Here is an 18,808-nt window from a genome sequence, read left to right on the forward strand (position 1 = left end):
GGTCCCATGGATATGTTGTTTGGGGTTGCCAGGAGGGACCCACCGGTTGCCTAGAATCCATGGAGACTTTCGGAGAAGCCAGATTGGGACCAGCCGGTCATCTGGCCCCATGGAAACTCTCAGAGAGGCCAGGGTGGGACCCTCGTGTCTCCTGGCCTTGTACCTCGATGGACTTCTAACTTCCTAAGCTTGCCACTACCTTCTCTCTGTGGGGGCCCTGGATTTCCCAAAGTCGCAGATGGTCTATCTCAGGCAGGCAGAGCGGAAGGGTGAGACTGTGTAATGTTGTACCATCTTGGGTACATGCTGGGACTGTTCTATGTGCTTATTGTCCACTTTGTCATTCATTAAAGTATTGCCACGCTGTTTTACCCGCACCTTGTGTTGTCTGAGTAGTGTTACGCCCACGGAAGACTCCGGGTCTTCACAACTGCCATTTAGACTATACTTATATAGTCCCATTGAATAGGACTGTTCTGCATGTGGACCCACAGTTGTTCAGCCTGTTTCACTGTGAATTCAAGTCTATTTCCATTGTAAATATTCTTTGTATAATTACTAGTGAATGTGTCCATGTTCTCTATAAATGGAGGGTTAACCTATAAAATAAATTCATCTGGTGGCTGAAGGAACCCCAGGTTATTTACATTGTGCGCTATATTGGCTGACGACTAGAAGACCTCCTGTGAGAGAAGGTAATCTTACAATCCAAAAAGTCATTAAAAATTGTATTTATTAAATAACTTTTCAAAATCTTCCCCAAATAAACAATTCAGTGTGGATATCATCCAAAAGAACCAAAGTCCAAAGGTAAAGAGCTATTAGTTGATGCGTTTCGAACCTAAATGATTGTTACTCATTAGGTAATCTTATCGGCAATCCTGAGAAAATTGTGCAAAAATGTGCCAGATTACCAATCACTTGAGTTTGCGCATAAACTCGCAAATTGGCCAGATCCCTCTGCCATTACTGCTGGTTGTGTCCCCTGCAAGTGTCAGAGTAGAGGAACTGTGGAGCATGAGACAAATGAGTCACTTCTCATGAGAAAGCCGTGAGGCAAGGAAGTCATGGAGTCCGAGGGCAAAAGCCAGGAGGGTACTTCATAGACAAAGGAATAATACAAATGGATAGTCAATGGATAGTCAAAGGCAAAGTCCGGGATCAGAAAACCAAGGTCAGAGTGCATCAAAGCAAAAAGGGTAATACAAACGGGTGGTCAAAAAGGCAAATCCAAGGTTCAGCAATAAAGATCATATTATCAGAATACAAAGTACAGTGCAAACACAGCACTGAGCTAAAAGCTACAACTGGCAAGGTCTGATAATAGCCAGGCACCTAATTAGCCAGGTAATCACCCAGAACAAGTGACATCTGTAAGACCCTGGAGGCCCGGCCAAACTAAGCATCTGGGCTGTCAATCACAACACGGACCGCCCAGCATGCTCCTGCTTCAGATTAGGTGATTGGGCTGTCACTCACAATACTGACAGCTCAGCACGCACTTATCCTATAGAGCGACTGAGGTGTCACTCACAGCGTGGTAGAATAGTGACAGTAATGTCCAGAGCAGTGATCAAGAGACAGCTTCAGAGATGGCATCTAGAAGGAGAGCCCAATACCAGGGAACCCAGGAGTGACGGTCTCAGGGTAGAGTGAGCTGCCTGCAAGGCCAGATTTGGCACAGTGTGCAAAGGGGACAGCTTGAATGGTGTTAGGAGCCTGAGGCAGCAGGTGAGGAATTGCTGATTGTGAGGACAGGCAGATAGGAGAGGAAGTCTCCCTACTTTATTTATTTATTTTTATTATGAGGCAAGGATTATGTTCCCAGGAAACTGGAGAGTAAACTCCAGAACAGCAAGTCACTGATGCAGAGCCCAGCTTAGCAAACTTTCTTAATGGTCACCTTATAACTGATGACGGAACATTCAAGTGTTTTGCCTCTCTGTGGGAACCAACAAGTGTACGGGCTCCATGTGGACTGTTTCTTGTTTTGAACTTCATACCAAAGCTTCTGTAAAAAGTTTAGTTTTTAAGGTTCCCATGGTGTTGCCCCCAGACCTTGCTCTGCACCATGCCTCCTGTGGGATGGCTACCACCAAACCCCTGGTTACTTTACATCCTCAGGGATAATGACCTGAGGATTCCATATTGGGAAGTCAAACGAAAAACCTGCAAGGGTAAAAGTGAAGAGCTCCTAATTCTTTAAGGCTCCTCTCATGGCTTAGTCAGAAGCCAAATCCATTACCTGACCGAGAAGAAAGTTTTTTGTTCAGTTATGGTAGGTGCACAATGAGTTTTTTTGCAGAATTTCCTAAGCAGAACCTCCAAGTTTTTGAGGAGTTTCGCGTTTATTTGAGGATTTGGAGAGTTCCCGTTCAGTTTCTGCTCCAAAAACTCAGCGAAAAACTTTGTGTGTACATAGTCTAATGGTAAAAGTCCCGGTATAATTAATTCTGTTCATTCCCGGTGACAAATGTATTTTAAAGTTCGGATTCTATACAAAAATAATGTTTCAGGTATATAATAGTATTTGTCATCCAGTTGTACAATTAAGTGTGGCACCCCAGGGGTCTGGTTTCCACAGTAATAGCAATATTACGTCTGTGAGCAGGTGGGAGGTCTCCTGGTCAGGAATCCTATGCATGCCACACCTCCTGCCCAGTCCTGGGAGGGGAAGAACTTCCCCTATATAAAACTAGGGCTGAGGCAGGGTTAGGAAGAAAGAGCAGAGAACACAGACAGAGACACAGTCTGGTCTGTAGTGGAGCAGCTTTAGGAACAAGAAAGATCAGGAGCTCTGGGGAAGTCGTGCTAAAAGGAATCAGGGGCTGGCAGCTGTAGAGCTCGCCCTGATTGAAGAGTTACCACCGGACCCGGAGTCCGAGGCTGTGGGGACTAATCCTTACCCAGCAGCAGAAACCGACTGGCAGGGGATTTCAGGTCCTCTGGCCAAGAAACCCGAAGGCACGGTCACACGCGTGGGACCAGCACCGCCGTCGTGGAGCGGAAGCCACTAGAAGGCCCCGAGTCACCGGCCATACGGGTGAGCACCACACGGTACACTCAGGGACGTGGGCTACTTTTACCCGCCTCTAGCAAGGTAGCCAGTAGAGTACAACTAGTTGGGGAGGCCTACAACTCCGCCTGGCCAGGGGAGATCCCATCTGTTCAAGGACTGACCAGGCCCCGACCGCTAGCCAGTACTCCGGGAGGGTCTATTTTTGTCACCAGTAAAGACCCTGAAATACACCGCATCGTCTCTGAGTGGTTCCTGCTACCCCCATCATCCACGTCGGCTGCCCTGAGGCCATACCCCTCCCGTTGGGGGTTATACCATCCACGCTGCCCAATCCTTTCACCGGCCTCAGCGATCTGCCCTGCAGCGGCAGCTTCATAGCTGCATTCAACGGGTGGCGTAGTCGTCCAACATCTACTGCTAATACTCAGCCACACAGTTTGACTCCCTGGGCACGGACCGGGTCACCGCCACGAGACTACTACCCCCAACAGGCCCGGCTCCGGGTAGTCCCCGCGTGTGCAACGCTACACCAAGTAGGCCCAGGGGTGCGTCAACTTTTGGCGTAGTCGGCAGGATTTCGTGCCCGCAACCACCGGGTACTGCATGCCTGAAAAAGAGACTTTTAAACTTACCTGTGGTGAAGATTCCCGCCATCCGGCGCCATCTTCTGCCTTCTTCCCGCCATCCGTGAAGTTTTCCCGCCATCCGGCGCCATCTTCTGCCTTCTTCCCGCCATCCGTGGAGTTTTCCCGCCGTTGGGCGCCATCTTGAAGACGCCGCGCAGGAAGAAGAGGGGCGTGGACTCCGAAAGCGCGCGAGAACTGAAGCCCCGCCTCACGTCCGGACGTTGCGTAAAGGTCCTGGAAGGAGCCCAGCAGACGCCGACGTCACAGGAGCGCGACGGAAGGTCCTCAACCCTGACGATCCACTGCGGAGCCGCGGCCTACGGAAGAGGATCATCGCAAGGTAGGCCACGGTCCACTAGGGGGGGAGAAAGATGTCGGATACGGAGGAGAGCTTCACTGCCTCAACCCCCGCCAGCGCCACCGCTGCTGCAGTCATGCCTTTCACCATGCCCTATATCCCGGGAGCAGCCTGGCTACCCCAGTACTCAGGGGAGTCACATACCCTGAATGACTTTAAAGAAAAGCTGGATAGCCTCTTCCAGGTGTACCCCCTCACAGAAGAGCAAAAAGTGAGCATCCTGGTGGCCCAACTAACCGGGGCAGCCCAAAGGGAGGTAAAGTCCTGGCCACCTGGGAGGAGGACTGTCGCAGGGATACTAACCCGGCTGAGGGACACCTTTGATACCCGCACCTCAGCCGAGATTAAGCTTAAGATTCTATGGGTGCAAGCAGCGAGCACATGAGAGTATAAGGGACTATGCACTAAACCTACAAGAGGCCCTGAGAGCCATTAAGCAGACCGACCCTGACAGCGTGGGAAACGAGGACAGGCTGTTGACCGAGCAATTTATAGAGGGACTATATTGCAATGTCCACCGAACCCAGTTGCGGGCCATAGCCTTACAGGATCCTCATCTGGACTTTGCACAGCTCAAGGACAGAGCCATCCGGGTGCTCCGAGAACCGACACCGGGTGGCGTTGTGACCCACAGGCGCCCAGCTATCACTTACCACGAGGAGGCGGCGCCCTTGTCGGCAGGGCCTGTGGGGGCTGATGCGCAGGCTTTGAACAATGACCCGGCTCCGGACCTGCACCATCAGGTCCAAGAGCTAGCTAAAAGCGTTGCTGCGCTAACCCGAACTGTGCAGTCTTTACAGGTTTCCACTCCAGGGAAGATCCAGCTGGCATCCGGACCGGAGGACATCCCGTGGCGTCGACCAAGGAGGACCCCACCGGCCAGAGGAAGACCCAGCGACTGGTACAACGAGGACGGACAACCTATCTGCCGCCGCTGCAATCAACCCGGACATATGGCAAGGTACTGTCCTTTAAACTGGCACAACCTGGGGTAGAGGGCCAACCCCCAGGAAAAAGATCACCAGGCCCATCGAACTGGCGCGACAAATATGTGGGAGGACGTCCCGTCTTGCCTGTGGTACTGGATGGCATCCCTATGAGTGCCCTACTGGACACCGGGTCACAGGTCACCACCATCCCGTACGTGCTCTTCAAGCAGTACTGGAATGACTCGGATATAACCCGCTATCCAGACGACGACTTGAGTATCATCGCCAGTAATGGTCAGCCCGTGCCACAGATTGGATTTAAAGAAATGACCATTAAAATCGGTAGAGTCGAACTGGCAGCACAGGGACTGATCATTGTAGACATTGACAAGCGCGAGAGTCACCCAAAGATAACTCTAGGAACTAATGTGATTGAAAATTGTCTTGCAGAGGTGATTTTCATTTTACAGCAGGTTGCCAAGAACGCCAGCTCCAGCCAGCAGCGAGTGCTCCAGAAAGAGATCCGGGCACTGATGCGACGGCAACAGGTGGAACTCTCCGGTGGTGAGATTGGTAGCGTAAGAATGTGTGACCCTTTCCCTATTGCCATGCCCCCGAAAAGTGAAATGATGATTTGGTGCCGGGCAGCTATTGGTCTGAGAGGTAGAGATTACCAGGCCATGGTACAACCAGTCTACTCAGACAGTAGGCCCACCATTTTGACAGCACGGGGGGTAGTTGATGTATGCCATGGGAGGGTGCCCGTTCGTATAATAAATATCGGGAAAAGGGAAGTATACCTGCCCCGGTATGCTACGCTAGCCAAATTATATACTATCAACCAAAATTCTATACAGTCTGTGGAACCCTTGCCTCCATCTCACCCGGAGGAAGGTAACGCTCTACGAAAATAATGGAGGATTGGTGTCAGCAACTACATTTGGGTACTGACTCCACTCCCTCCCACCAGAAACAGGGAGTCTACCGGGTGGTTCGAGAGTACGAGAGAGTGTTTAGTAAACACCCGTTAGACTTCGGGCGAGTCAAGGGGGTAGAACACCACATCCCCACGGGAGACCATCCTCCCATAAAAGAGAGGTATCGACCCGTACCCCCTGCACACTACCAACATGCCAAGGGGATGCTTAGAGACATGAAGGAGGCTGGGGTAATCAGGGATAGCTGTAGCCCCTGGGCAGCTTCACTAGTCTTGGTCAAAAAGAAAGACAACACCATGAGAATGTGTGTAGATTACCGGAAAATTAACCGTATCACACACAAAGATGCGTACCCCTTACCAAGAATAGAGGAGTCTTTGGCTGCTTTAAAATCTGCTAACTTCTTCTCCACCTTGGATCTCACTAGCGGGTACTGGCAGGTTCCTGTAGCAGAGGCGGACCGGGAGAAGACCGCATTCACCACCCCGATGGGACTTAGCGAGTTTACCTGCATGCCGTTCGGACTCTGCAACGCACCAGGAACCTTCCAGCGATTGATGGAATGCTGTCTGGGACACCGAAACTTTGAGACGGTCCTGTTATACCTGGACGATGTCATCGTCTATTCCAAGACCTACGAGGACCACCTGAAACACCTGGCGGAAGTGTTCGAAGCTCTGGCAAGTTACGGCCTAAAGGTGAAACCCTCCAAGTGTCACCTCCTGAAGCCAAAGGTGCAGTACCTGGGACACGTGGTGAGTGCTGACGGAGTGGCTCCCGACCCTGATAAGATCACCGCAATTAAGCGTAAAGGAAGTGAGGCAGTTCCTCGGGTTGGTAGGCTACTACCGAAGGTTCATTCCCGGTTTCACCAAAAAGGCAGCTCCTATGCAGGACCTCCTGATAGGCCAGTCCAGGAAGGCCAAGAACCAGAAGCCACCCTTCAGATGGGAGAAGCTGGAAGAAGAGTCCTTCCGCCAGCTGAAGATGGCCCTCACGGGGGATGAAATCCTGGCGTACCCTGATTATAGCCAGCCCTTTATCCTCTACACCGACGCCAGTAACATCGGGCTAGGAGCCGTACTGTCCCAGATCCAGCAGGGGAAGGAACGGGTAATTGCTTACGCCAGCCGAAAACTGCGACCCACCGAAAGAAACCCTGAGAATTACAGCTCATTTAAGCTAGAGTTCCTGGCAGTGGTGTGGTCAGTCACCGAACGCTTTAAGCACTACCTCGCTGCTTCCCGGTTCACCGTGTACACGGATAACAACCCGTTGACACACCTGGACACTGCAAGACTCGGTGCCCTAGAGCAGAGATGGATGGCCCGCTTGTCCAACTATGAGTTTACAATCAAATACCGGGCAGGACGCTCCAATACCAACGCGGACGCCCTGTCCAGGATGCCGAACCTACCGGACGTAGGGGAAGATTCAGAGGAACTGGAAGAAGTTGAACTCCCCGCGTTCCACCGTCATGGGACTATCCAGTATTCCCACCGTGTAAGGAGTAAGCAATCCGCTACGTTCAACCCATTACCTCATTACAACTGGGCGGAGACGCAAGACAGTGACCCTGCCGTCCGACTGGTAAAGGAGATGCTGACTCGGCCAGATGCACGCCTTGACCCAGACGCTCCGGAGGAAGCCAAGCAACTGTGGGCTGAGAAGAGTCGACTGTTCCTTTACAAGGGGAAGTTGTGCCGCAGAATGGTTAACTCCCGGACGCATGAACTAATCTGGCAAGTAGTGGTGCCAAGAAGAGACGCAGCTATGGTGATGGAGGCATACCACGACGGAGCTGGGCACTTCGGATGGAAGAAGCTGGAGTTCCTGCTGCGCGGGCGGTTCCATTGGGTAGGCATGAGAGGAACCATCGAGAGGTGGTGCAGAGACTGTGGCCCATGCAACCTAAGAAGGAGGGACCGTGCCAGCCAGAAGACTCCCCTGCAGTCCATCATCACCAGACAGCCGTTGGAACTGGTAGCCTTGGATCATGTAAAACTGACCCCAAGCAGAAGTGGCTACGTCTACGCGTTAACCATCATGGATCACTACTCCCGGTTCTTGGTTGTCGTCCCCGTCAAGGACTTAACGGCTCAAACAGCAGCTAGAGCCTTCCAGCAGCACTTCTGCCGTCCGCACGGATACCCGGAGCAGGTGCTGACGGACCAGGGGCCTGCCTTTGAAGCGGAAGTCTTCCAGGCGTTCTGCACCCGGTATGGCTGCCGGAAGATAAGAACAACTCCCTATCACCCGCAAACTAATGGACTTTGTGAGAAAATGAACCAGGTGGTGATAGGTCTTCTGAAAACATTGCCCCTGGAAGAACGTAGTCTGTGGCCTGAAAAGCTGCCCGACCTGGTGGACCTATACAACCACATCCCTGTAGGTTCCACCAACTGTACCCCGGCTTACCTAATGAGGGCAAGACCTGGTAAGCTTCCTGTTGATCTGGAGATGGGAGTCCTGACACCCGAGGACACTTCACCAGAAGCAGACTGGGACACAGAGAGGCAGCAGCAGTACCGGAAAGTACAGGAGAGCGTGGAGCGAAGTCTCTGTCAAGCTAGGGAAAGACAAGAGAAAACTTACAACCAGTATGCTCCCGCTGTTCCCCTGGTGCCCGGAGAGCAGGTCTTGAAGAGGAAAAGACGGCTCCACAAGTTGGACGACCAGTGGGAGAAGGACCCGTACACCGTACTGCCCTCAAGCCACGACAACCCAAAGATCTGTACAATCAGTAAAGACGGAGGGGAAACCACAGCCATTGTATCCCGGGATCACCTGAAGAAGTGTCCCGAACAGCTACGGAACCCTGAAGAGGAACAAGAAGACCCTCGACCCGTAGAGGAAAGGGAAGATATGGTTAGTACTGTGCTCGGAGACTTCCCTCGGTCTTGGACTCAAGTCAATGGTGCTGTTCTGGTACCCGTCCTCACGTTCCTCCAACCAGCATCCCAAGTGCCTACGGAGACACAGGTAGAGCTGAAAGAACAGCCGGTCCAGGAGGCAGAAGACCCCACACAAGCAGACCAGGAGAATCAACCCTCTGCTTATAGTGAGCCTGCCATACCCCTAGTGAGCCAAAGAGTCCGTAGACGGCTGCCCAGTTTACCCTTGACAGCTCCTATACCCTGTAGCTCAGGACCAGTCAGCCAGCTCCGTAGGTCCACTAGGGTCACTAGAGGCCAGTTGCCCATACGGTGGAGGATCTAAATGTTCAAGCTATTTTATTAATGTTTACCTGTTTATTGTTGCTTGTGTATAATTATGTGTTTCTAGTTATTTGTAGGAGTCTTTGGTGGATTTACCGGGGATCCTTTGTACATATGCTGGAGCGTAACCCAGGAATGGACTAAAGACTGTTAAGGACTCGGGGCAGGACAGACCCCTACCTGGTTACGGCTCCCGGTCTCTTGGTGAAATGGACACCTTTGTTTTCTTCAAAGACTGCACCCGGTTACGGACATGCCGTGACCATCCTAATGTGTTTTTCTTTATTGTACTGTTTCTGTTTTTACTTGTTATGTTTTACAAAAATATGTTTAGTCCCGGAGTACTAAATTTCACTAGGGGGGAATGTGGCACCCCAGGGGTCTGGTTTCCACAGTAATAGCAATATTACGTCTGTGAGCAGGTGGGAGGTCTCCTGGTCAGGAATCCTATGCATGCAACACCTCCTGCCCAGTCCTGGGAGGGGAAGAACTTCCCCTATATAAAACTAGGGCTGAGGCAGGGTTAGGAAGAAAGAGCAGAGAACACAGACAGAGACACAGTCTGGTCTGTAGTGGAGCAGCTTTAGGAACAAGAAAGATCAGGAGCTCTGGGGAAGTCATGCTAAAAGGAATCAGGGGCTGGTAGCTGTAGAGCTCGCCCTGATTGAAGAGTTACCACCGGACCCGGAGTCCGAGGCTGTGGGGACTAATCCTTACCCAGCAGCAGAAACCGACCGGCAGGGGATTTCAGGTCCTCTGGCCAAGAAACCCGAAGGCACGGTCACACGCGTGGGACCAGCACCGCCGTCGTGGAGCGGAAGCCACTAGAAGGCCCCGAGTCACCGGCCATACGGGTGAGCACCACACGGTACACTCAGGGACGTGGGCTACTTTTACCCGCCTCTAGCAAGGTAGCCAGTAGAGTACAACTAGTTGGGGAGGCCTACAACTCCGCCTGGCCAGGGGAGATCCCATCTGTTCAAGGACTGACCAGGCCCCGACCGCTAGCCAGTACTCCGGGAGGGTCTATTTTTGTCACCAGTAAAGACCCTGAACTACACCGCATCGTCTCTGAGTGGTTCCTGCTACCCCCATCATCCACGTCGGCTGCCCTGAGGCCATACCCCTCCCGTTGGGGGTTATACCATCCACGCTGCCCAATCCTTCCACCAGCCTCAGCGGTCTGCCCTGCAGCGGCAGCTCCATAGCTGCATTCAACGGGTGGCGTAGTCGTCCAACATCTACTGCTAATACTCAGCCACACAGTTTGACTCCCTGGGCACGGACCGGGTCACCGCCACGAGACTACTACCCCCAACAGGCCCGGCTCCGGGTAGTCCCCGCGTGTGCAACGCTACACCAAGTAGGCCCAGGGGCGCGTCATAAGCAAAGTTCGGAATTGTTTAGTTCTATGGATCTGTGTGTGCTGTATGCTAAAATAATGTCGCTAAGTAATTCCCAAATAAAACCACCACCATACGCTGAATAAATAACTAGTTGATAAGGAAGAACTGAAGTTCCGGAACCTAACCTGTAAATCAAAGGAAAGAAAGATTATAAAGATTGTCTTTTATTCTGGAGGACCGAATATATTTGTGTGCATTCCAATGAGAACTGTGCAATCTTCCATTGCTCCTGCAGGGGGCACTGCAGGGAGATTGAGTTCTTAACATCAGATTCTCTGTAAAAGACCCTGGGATCAGTTTACCATTTGGTGATCTCAAAGTGGACAAATCCCTAATTATCTAGTGTATTGCTATGAAATCAAATTCCCAAATATAGTCTCTTAAGTAATAGTCTCTGAACTCATCATCCACACCAGAATGCCGTAGGAACATTACACACATACCCCGCAGCACGGTCATGTCAGGACTGGTAAGAGATTTTATAAAAGTTTCTAATATGTCACACCCTAAGAACTTTTTTGATAACAATAATAACCTTGAGTAATCACGTTTGTAGGATCTCAACTAGATACCGTTGGAGCTCAGAATGGTACATAATATGTGCCAAAATCACAAAATATTCTGTCTGTGTGCGGTATTTTCTTCAATAATCTCATTTCGGGCATCTTTAGTAATCAGTTTTACATATTTTTTTGATAACATTGAATAGTTGTTCTGGAATTAATCTGGCCCTTTTGATGCCTGCTTATTAATGATGAGCAAGCGTCATCGCTAGTGCACGGTACTCGTCCGAGCATCTCACTGTTCGAGATGCTCGGCGAGTATTTCCGGGATGCTCGGACGGGAGCTCGAATCCCCGCCTGCATGTTTGATGCTGTTTTAACAGCGAATAAACATGCAGGGATTGCCTGCCACTCACTGTAATGCCGCAGCCATGTTGGTTGTGGCGTTACAGTGATTGGCTGGCCGCACAGCGTCATCAGGTCTATATCAGACCCGGTGACCCTATGCTCTTCACAGTCACTCCGGATCAAACAGTGTAGGGAGAGGTGCTGCTGAGCTAGGGAGAGAACTGGCGGTTTATTAGTGAGGTATTAGGTATTCCACAGCTATACATCTGAACTAACAGTCCTTCTAAGGACTAATCCAGCTGCATATATTATTCCTGGTGATTGCAGAAGTTAGGCAGGCAGAGTTTGTGGAGAGTGTGTAGAGAAAACTAGGGTCCATTGCACGTTCTGTCTGCTGCTGTTACAGATATCCATAGCCCTAGATATCAGGGCTAATATTATTTTGCTCTTAATCTTGATTATTTGCTTAAAAAGCAATATAATACACCATTTTAACTGCTCCATTTGCTTGTTAGCAGAATACAGCCAGATTTGGTAGATTTTATTTGCAGTGCTGTATTGTGGAAGCAGAGAAAACTTCTCCATCATCTCAGGTGATCCGATATTACTGCCGTAATAATCGTGACATTTTTTGGAGCGTGCCAAATATACACTCCAGTTAAAGTCTGCCAGTTGTGTGCTGTTCAACCTGTTCACACTTGGTCGCTGACCAATACCATATCTATAAGGCCACTGCTTAAAACCGTGGTCATCAGAGGTGATACGATATTACTGCCGTAATAATCGTCACATTTTTTGCAGCGGGCCAAATATTACACTCCAGTTAAAGTCTGCCAGTTGTGTGTTCATCAACTTATTCACACTTGGTCGCTGACCAATACCATATCTATAAGGCCACTGCTTAAAATCGTGGTCATCACACGTGATCCGATATTACTGCCGTAATAATTGTCACATTGTGCCAAATATTACACTCCAGTTAAAATGGGCAAGGCACGTGGCAGGGGACGGGAAAATGGACGTGATGCTGATAGTGCACGCAGAGGCCGAGGCCACGAGCAAGATGAAACTGTGCCTGCTTAGGAAGCACAAAAACCACCGACATCATTTCGAACTACCTTCCTGTCCCAATTTCTAGGGGGCCGTGGAACACCACTCTTGAAGCCCGAGCAGTGTGAAAAGGTTGTTGGTTGGATAGCAGATAATGCTTCCAGTCAGTTTGCCACCCCCACCACCCTGTCTTCCACACGGTCCAGTCTCAGGAGCCGTGAGTCTGTACCACATATTCCTCACCCTGATCCTCTTTCCTCCCACCATGCCGAGTGCCAGAGACAAGTGATCCCACACTTGGACACTCCGAGGAGCTGTTCACTTTTTTCCATTTATAGATTCGGGCCTCTCGCCCAGCCCGCTTCAAGCGGGGCATGAGGAGATAGCATGTAGCGATGCCCAAATATTTGAGCAGCCACGGTCACACAAAGGCGACAGTGGGAAAGTGCAATCACTGTCGCAAGAGGTGGATGATGATGATGAGACACAATTGCTAGCAAGTCAGGAGGAGGCCCAGGGTTCGTATGTGAAAGACGATGTGGTGGACGATGAAGTCACTGACCCAACCTGGCAAGGTGACATGCATGGTGAGGACAGCAGAGGGCGAGGGAGGCATACCACCACATCAGGCAGTAACAAGCAGTGGGGTGGCCACAGACACAAGGTGGGCAACTGTTCCCCTGAATTTCAACACAAGGGAAGTTGCCAGTTCAACTGTTAGGTCTTCCAGAGTCTGGCTCTTTTTTAAAGACTGTCCAGTTAACCCCAAAAAGGCCATTTGCAACATCTGCCATGCCAGCATCAGTAGAGGCAGCAAAACTACCAGCCTGACCACCATCAGGCACATGGCAGCAAAGCACCCAACTTTGTGGGCCGAACGCCAGGGTCCAGAAACAGTGTCTGTGAGTGACACCACATTCTGAATGTTATACAGTATCTTTATGTATATCCCCATGGGTAAATGTTTTTCAGCCCATGCGCTTAGTGCATGGGCATTGCCAGTATAGGAGACCCACTCCTTAACAATGGCAACAATTTTTTTTAAAGAGGACCTCCTCTATGTCTCTTCAAAGGGGTACTGTAGTGTGCCCAATTTTTAGGCAGCCTTTGCAGTCACTGCATGGGCATTACCACTATAAGAGACTCACTCCTTAATAATAGGAACAATATTTTTTAATGAGGACCTCCTCTACGTCTCTTCAAAGGGGTATTGGAGTTCATCCAATTTTTTGGCAGCCCTTGCAGTCACTGCATTGGCATTACCACTATAGGAGATCCACTCCTTAATAATGGGAACAATATTTTTTAATGAGGACCTCCTCTACGTCTCTTCAAAGGGGTATTGTAGTGCGTCCAATTTTTGGGCAGCCCTTGCAGTCACTGCATGGGCATTACCACTATAGGAGACCCACTCCTTAATAATGGCAACAATTTTTTAATGAGGCCTTCCTCTACGTCCCTTTAAAGGGGTATTGGAGTGCGTCCTAATTTTCGGCAGCCCTTGCAGTCACTGCATGTGTAATAACAGTATAGGAGACCCACTTCTTTATAATGGGAACATTTTTTTTAATGAGGCTCTCCTCATAGTGAGGGATGACTGCTGGCCCTCTAATAATAGTAAGGACCATCTAATGGCCTTGTAAAAATAGGCTTTGTGACTTTCATAGTCCCTCCTTCATAAATGAAAAAGGTGTCTGATTATGTCTCACACACGACATGGCCCAATAAGGTAGTAAAATGTTAAAATTACATTTACCGGTGAATGTATTTTTAACTGTTGAAAGCAATGCAAAAGTGCAAAAATGCATCAAAAACGCTACGTGTGAACATAGGCCAAGGTGTGGAGGAGTATTTTTGTTTTTGTTTATTTTGCTTTCTATACAAGTAATTTCCTTGGAAAGAACGTCCCTTAACATTTTTTCCAGGAAAATCCATTTTGGCTTCGTTTTTGTATGTTTTATTGTCAGTCCGTAAAAGTGGCTTAATACTTTGACAACATTGTTCACAGCAGTGACCTGGGAGTCAGAGATGCTTCCAGGAGTCTTCCCCATGCTGTTCCCACGTCATTTGAGCACTGTTTCCATAGATTTAGCCAATTTTTAGGCCCCCTGCAGACCTCCAGGGGGGCTGCCGGAAAATGCTTGAGTTTTCCATTGACTTACATTGGGCTCGTTACTCGGGTCGAGCACCCGAGCATTAAGATTTGCTTGACCCGAGCAATGGGCACCCGAGCATTTTAGTGCTCGCTCATCACCACTGCTTACAGCTATTAACTGTGGGAGAACCCAGAAGCAAGTATTAAATTTCCCTACAGTGCCTCCGCAGGAAAAATGAATTATTGCACCATGTCTATGTAAAGCACGAATATGCTGGGTCCTCCAGAGAGACAAATACTCTTCTTCGTCATTCTCTACTACATTTATTTAGATCCTGAATGAGGCACCAAACACTATAAAATTAAGAATTACCTAACAGGGTATTTGAAAATTAGTTTTCCAAACCAGACAACACCTTCATATCTTTGGAGATTTTCCAATAGTATGTAATTCTACGTGCGGCTCTTTCATTAAGTATTTATGGGTGGAATTAACATTTAATGAGGGCGTGCAACCAGAAAAATACATCATTACGTTTTTAAAAGGTAAAAATGTAGTGTTGGTTGAGTGGCAAGAGCAATCTTATTTCTCATATAACTAGCTGGATCTGTAAATATGCTGCCTCTGTGTTGTTCAAATGAAAAATAAGTTGGGTGATTATGTTTTATTTTCTTTCACTAATTTGGGAATTTTCTTTCTTTTGTTGTGATGACCATTTTTACCAAAAAATAAAGAGGAGAGGAAGCCACTTTTTAAAAGAGTTTTCCCCTTTAGACATTACCTGCTTGTTAGAATGGTGACATACTAATAAGGTGATCACAAAGTGACTTCCAGTGATCAGTTGTAATCCATGAGGAAACTTATATTACATGTTTCATTTCTCTTCAGCACTCCTACAGGGGAAAATAGGTATTACTCATTGCCCATTCAAACCAAGTAAGAAGGCAATTAACAAATATGACTTCAATTCCTGTAAAAACAAATAAAATTATAAATTAAAATGTTTAAACCAGTCTTGGTCCGTCTTCTTTACAAATTGACTCCAATGATGAAAGAACATAAGGCATGAGATCACAGAGGCTGTGCTGCTGTGATTACATGACTTCACATTGACGGTAATCCAGTAAAGATAGAAAGTTGTGAATGGACTTCTTGTGAAATTGAGTTTACTCTTCAGCTTTTAACGTTTTTTTTTTTTTTTATATATTCTATGAAATTCAAATTTAAAAAGGGTATTCCCTGTGCTGGTCATCCATTAGCCATAGTAAGCTACAAAGGTACATAGATGATATCTTATTCTGGAGGACCTGACACGATTGTGCATTACATGGCCAATCTATTGATTTTAATAGAAATTGTGTAATGCTTCATTTCTCCTGTAGGGGCACTGCAGAAAAATTGAACACTGGCCTTTCAGATTCCCATACAGATTGTAGCTGAAGCCTGGGGCGCGGGTTACAATAGCAGAACAGTTTTCAATAGTGGGAGCCTTCTAACTAACAGATATTGTCCAAGTCGGCCAACCCTAGGTTTGGGGAACAGGCGGTGGGAAGAGTTCTACTTTATTAAACTGTGAAGATTGAAGCAGAAACTTTACTCTGAAACATCTCACGCACTTTATTGTCTGCAGGGACAACTTGTGTAATAATAAGATTAATGAACATGACTCAAATATATATTAATAAATGCAAATGAAACCAAGAGCAGATACATATACCAGTAAAACAAGGTTTCTATTGTTGATGTTTCCCTGGGGGAACTTGACTCATCTTGGGAAAAAATAATAATCACCTTACAGAGGACATCACATGCTCCCGTCTGTACCCGTTTTATAGTTTCAGTCACATTTATGCCAGGACAACAGTTCTCGTTCCATCCATAATGGTCCCATAGAAGTCACGTGCCCTAAATAAACAGATGACAGGACAGTTCTGCACATTAGTCTATTCAGCCTGAATTGGAACAATAGGAATTATCACTCAGCTTATCTCATAGTCTCAGGGAAGCATAGGTGTTCTTGGGTTGATGGAACACACCCTTATTTGCATGACGTGGGATTTCTCCAGAATTAACCTTCTCCACCCCATCAATATAGCATCCAAGTATCAAAGATATTCTAAATATTTTGTAAAAAGAGATAGAGACTGGCACTAAAAATGTATTTATGTCCCATATTGGGTACTGCTATGTGGCTGCTAATATAATATTTACAATTTACAGGTTCTCTAATCCATAAAAAAACATATAGTTGGTATCATATGATGGTCACCATGGTTGGTGTTATACATGAATACTACTTTATCTGGAAATGGATGGTATAACTACTTGCAATAAGTGCATCTCTCTCTTTTTTATGGCTTGATAAAGGTCCTACGTGGCCAAAACGTTGTGATTTTTCTGTACTAATAGTTACCAAAAGAAGGACGTCTAGTGCCCTGCTCACTGGATTTCTCAGTATAGTTATATGCAGCAGCGTAATTTAAAGCTCATGGGCCCCAATGCTAAATCTCTAACAGGGCCCCCAATTATCACAGGTCTTTAATAGTGTTGAGCGAGCACTAAAATGCTCGGGTGCTCGAAGCTCGGGCCGAGCTCACCGTGATACTCGGGTGCTTGACCCGAGCAACGAGCCCAATGTTAGTCTATGGGAGACCCGAGCATTTTTGCTGCGGCACCCCCAGCAGTCTGTAGAAAACCTAAAAAGTGCCCAGAACGATAGTGACAGTGCTCAAAAGACATGGGGGCAGCATGGGGATCGCCCCAGGAAGCATTTCTGACCCCCAGGCCTCTGCTGTCAACAACGTGGTCAGAGGTATTAAGCCACTTTTACGGGCTCACAATAAAACGTTCAAAAACAAAACTGAAACGGTTTTCCTGTGAAATATGTTAAGGAACTTCCTTTCCAGGGTAAAGACTTGTGTATAAGGTAAAATAAATAACTAAAAACAAAAATACTCCTCCACACCTTGGGCTATGTACACAAGTAGCATTTTTTATGCGTTTTTGCACTTTTGTATTGCTTTCAACCATGACAAATACATTCACCGGGAAATGTCATTTTAACATTTTACAATCTTATCTGGCCATGTGCTGTGTGACTCATGCATACAGTGCTGAAAAGACATGGGAACAGCATGGGGAAGACCCCTCGAAGCATCTCTGACACCCAGGTCACTGCCTAAAAGTGTGCCCATCAGAAGTGATCCTAGCCGCATCAGAAGATGCAGACTTGCAACTATCCCCGTGCAAGTCCTTGTCCCAGGGCAGTGTTCAATTGTACCTCCCCCATTCCTTGCAATGAAAGCGCAAGTATGCAGCCTGCCACCCACCCACCCCCAGGCTGCAATACCATACTGCTAGCTTGCTTGCACTTGAAATTGGTCCTTTTAGGCATGTGGAGGCAGACGCCGGCAACCATGTCATGGCTGCGTCGGCGGCCTGGTATCCATACTCAGGGGAGTTGAGAGTGCCAAGGTGAGGAGCATGATGATTATGATAGAAGTTAGCATCTGCTTTGTTTTCTTGGAATGCAAGCGTAAGTGTGCAATCTGCCACCCCCCACCCCCAGGCTGCAATACCATACTGCTAGCTTGCACTTGAAATGGGGCCTTTTAGTTTGGAGGAGAATGAAGCTGGCCACTACCTCATGGCTGCTTCGGCAGCGAGCTATCCATACTCAGTCCCCAGTCGCCCGGCGGCCAGGTGTCCACGCTCGGTCCCCAGCCGCCAGGGGGTGGCCGGGTGTCCATACTCGGTCCCCAGCCGCCCCACGGCCGGGTGTCCACACACGGTCCCCAGCCGCCTGGGGGCGGCCGGTGTCCATAAACGGTCCCCAGCCGCCCCTATTTCTCCGCTGAACTTCCCCCTCTCTTTTCTTAGCCTGGCCTGCTTTAGGGCAGCATTGGACGAGCCCACCAGAGAACCAGACTCCTCCGGTGGGCCCTGGCTGCTCCATCAGGGGAGTTGAGAGTGCCAAGGTGAGGAGCATGATGATGATTATAGAAGTTAGCATCTGCTTTATTTTCTTGGAATGCAAGCGCATGTATGTAGTAGCGGCTAGGCCTGAGGTGGTCAGCGTTTTGGCGCATATCCTACCTCCTCCGAGGATTGCTGGATGTTTTCCTGCTACTATCCCAGTTCTATGACTCCCGTTAAAACAAAGCTTCAGGTGATGAATGATGGATGAGGTGGTTGCAAAGGAGAAAGAGCAGGAGGAACAGGGACCATTCACATCAATATCAGGCAAGTCAACCACACATGTCTTGTAGGATATGTTTCTGTATCAAAAGGAGCGGTTTGGCTACACAGTTATAGGGC

General features: G+C 48.5%; 1 long non-coding RNA gene across 1 annotated transcript in view; it reads right to left on the minus strand.

Annotated features, from left to right (window-relative positions):
- LOC141153291 (uncharacterized) overlaps positions 1-16,389 on the minus strand; it is a 55,704-nt gene extending 39,315 nt beyond the window's left edge. The window contains exon 1 of the long non-coding RNA XR_012247277.1: positions 16,283-16,389. This is a non-coding gene — a long non-coding RNA (uncharacterized lncRNA). The remainder of the gene's footprint in view (positions 1-16,282) is intronic.
- Between the last annotated feature and the right edge of the window lie 2,419 nt (positions 16,390-18,808).

Source organism: Phyllobates terribilis, unplaced genomic scaffold, assembly GCF_046119375.1.
Source record: "Phyllobates terribilis strain yellow unplaced genomic scaffold, ASM4611937v1 Scaffold_7__3_contigs__length_470593459, whole genome shotgun sequence".
Classification (NCBI taxonomy): Eukaryota; Metazoa; Chordata; class Amphibia; order Anura; family Dendrobatidae; genus Phyllobates; species Phyllobates terribilis.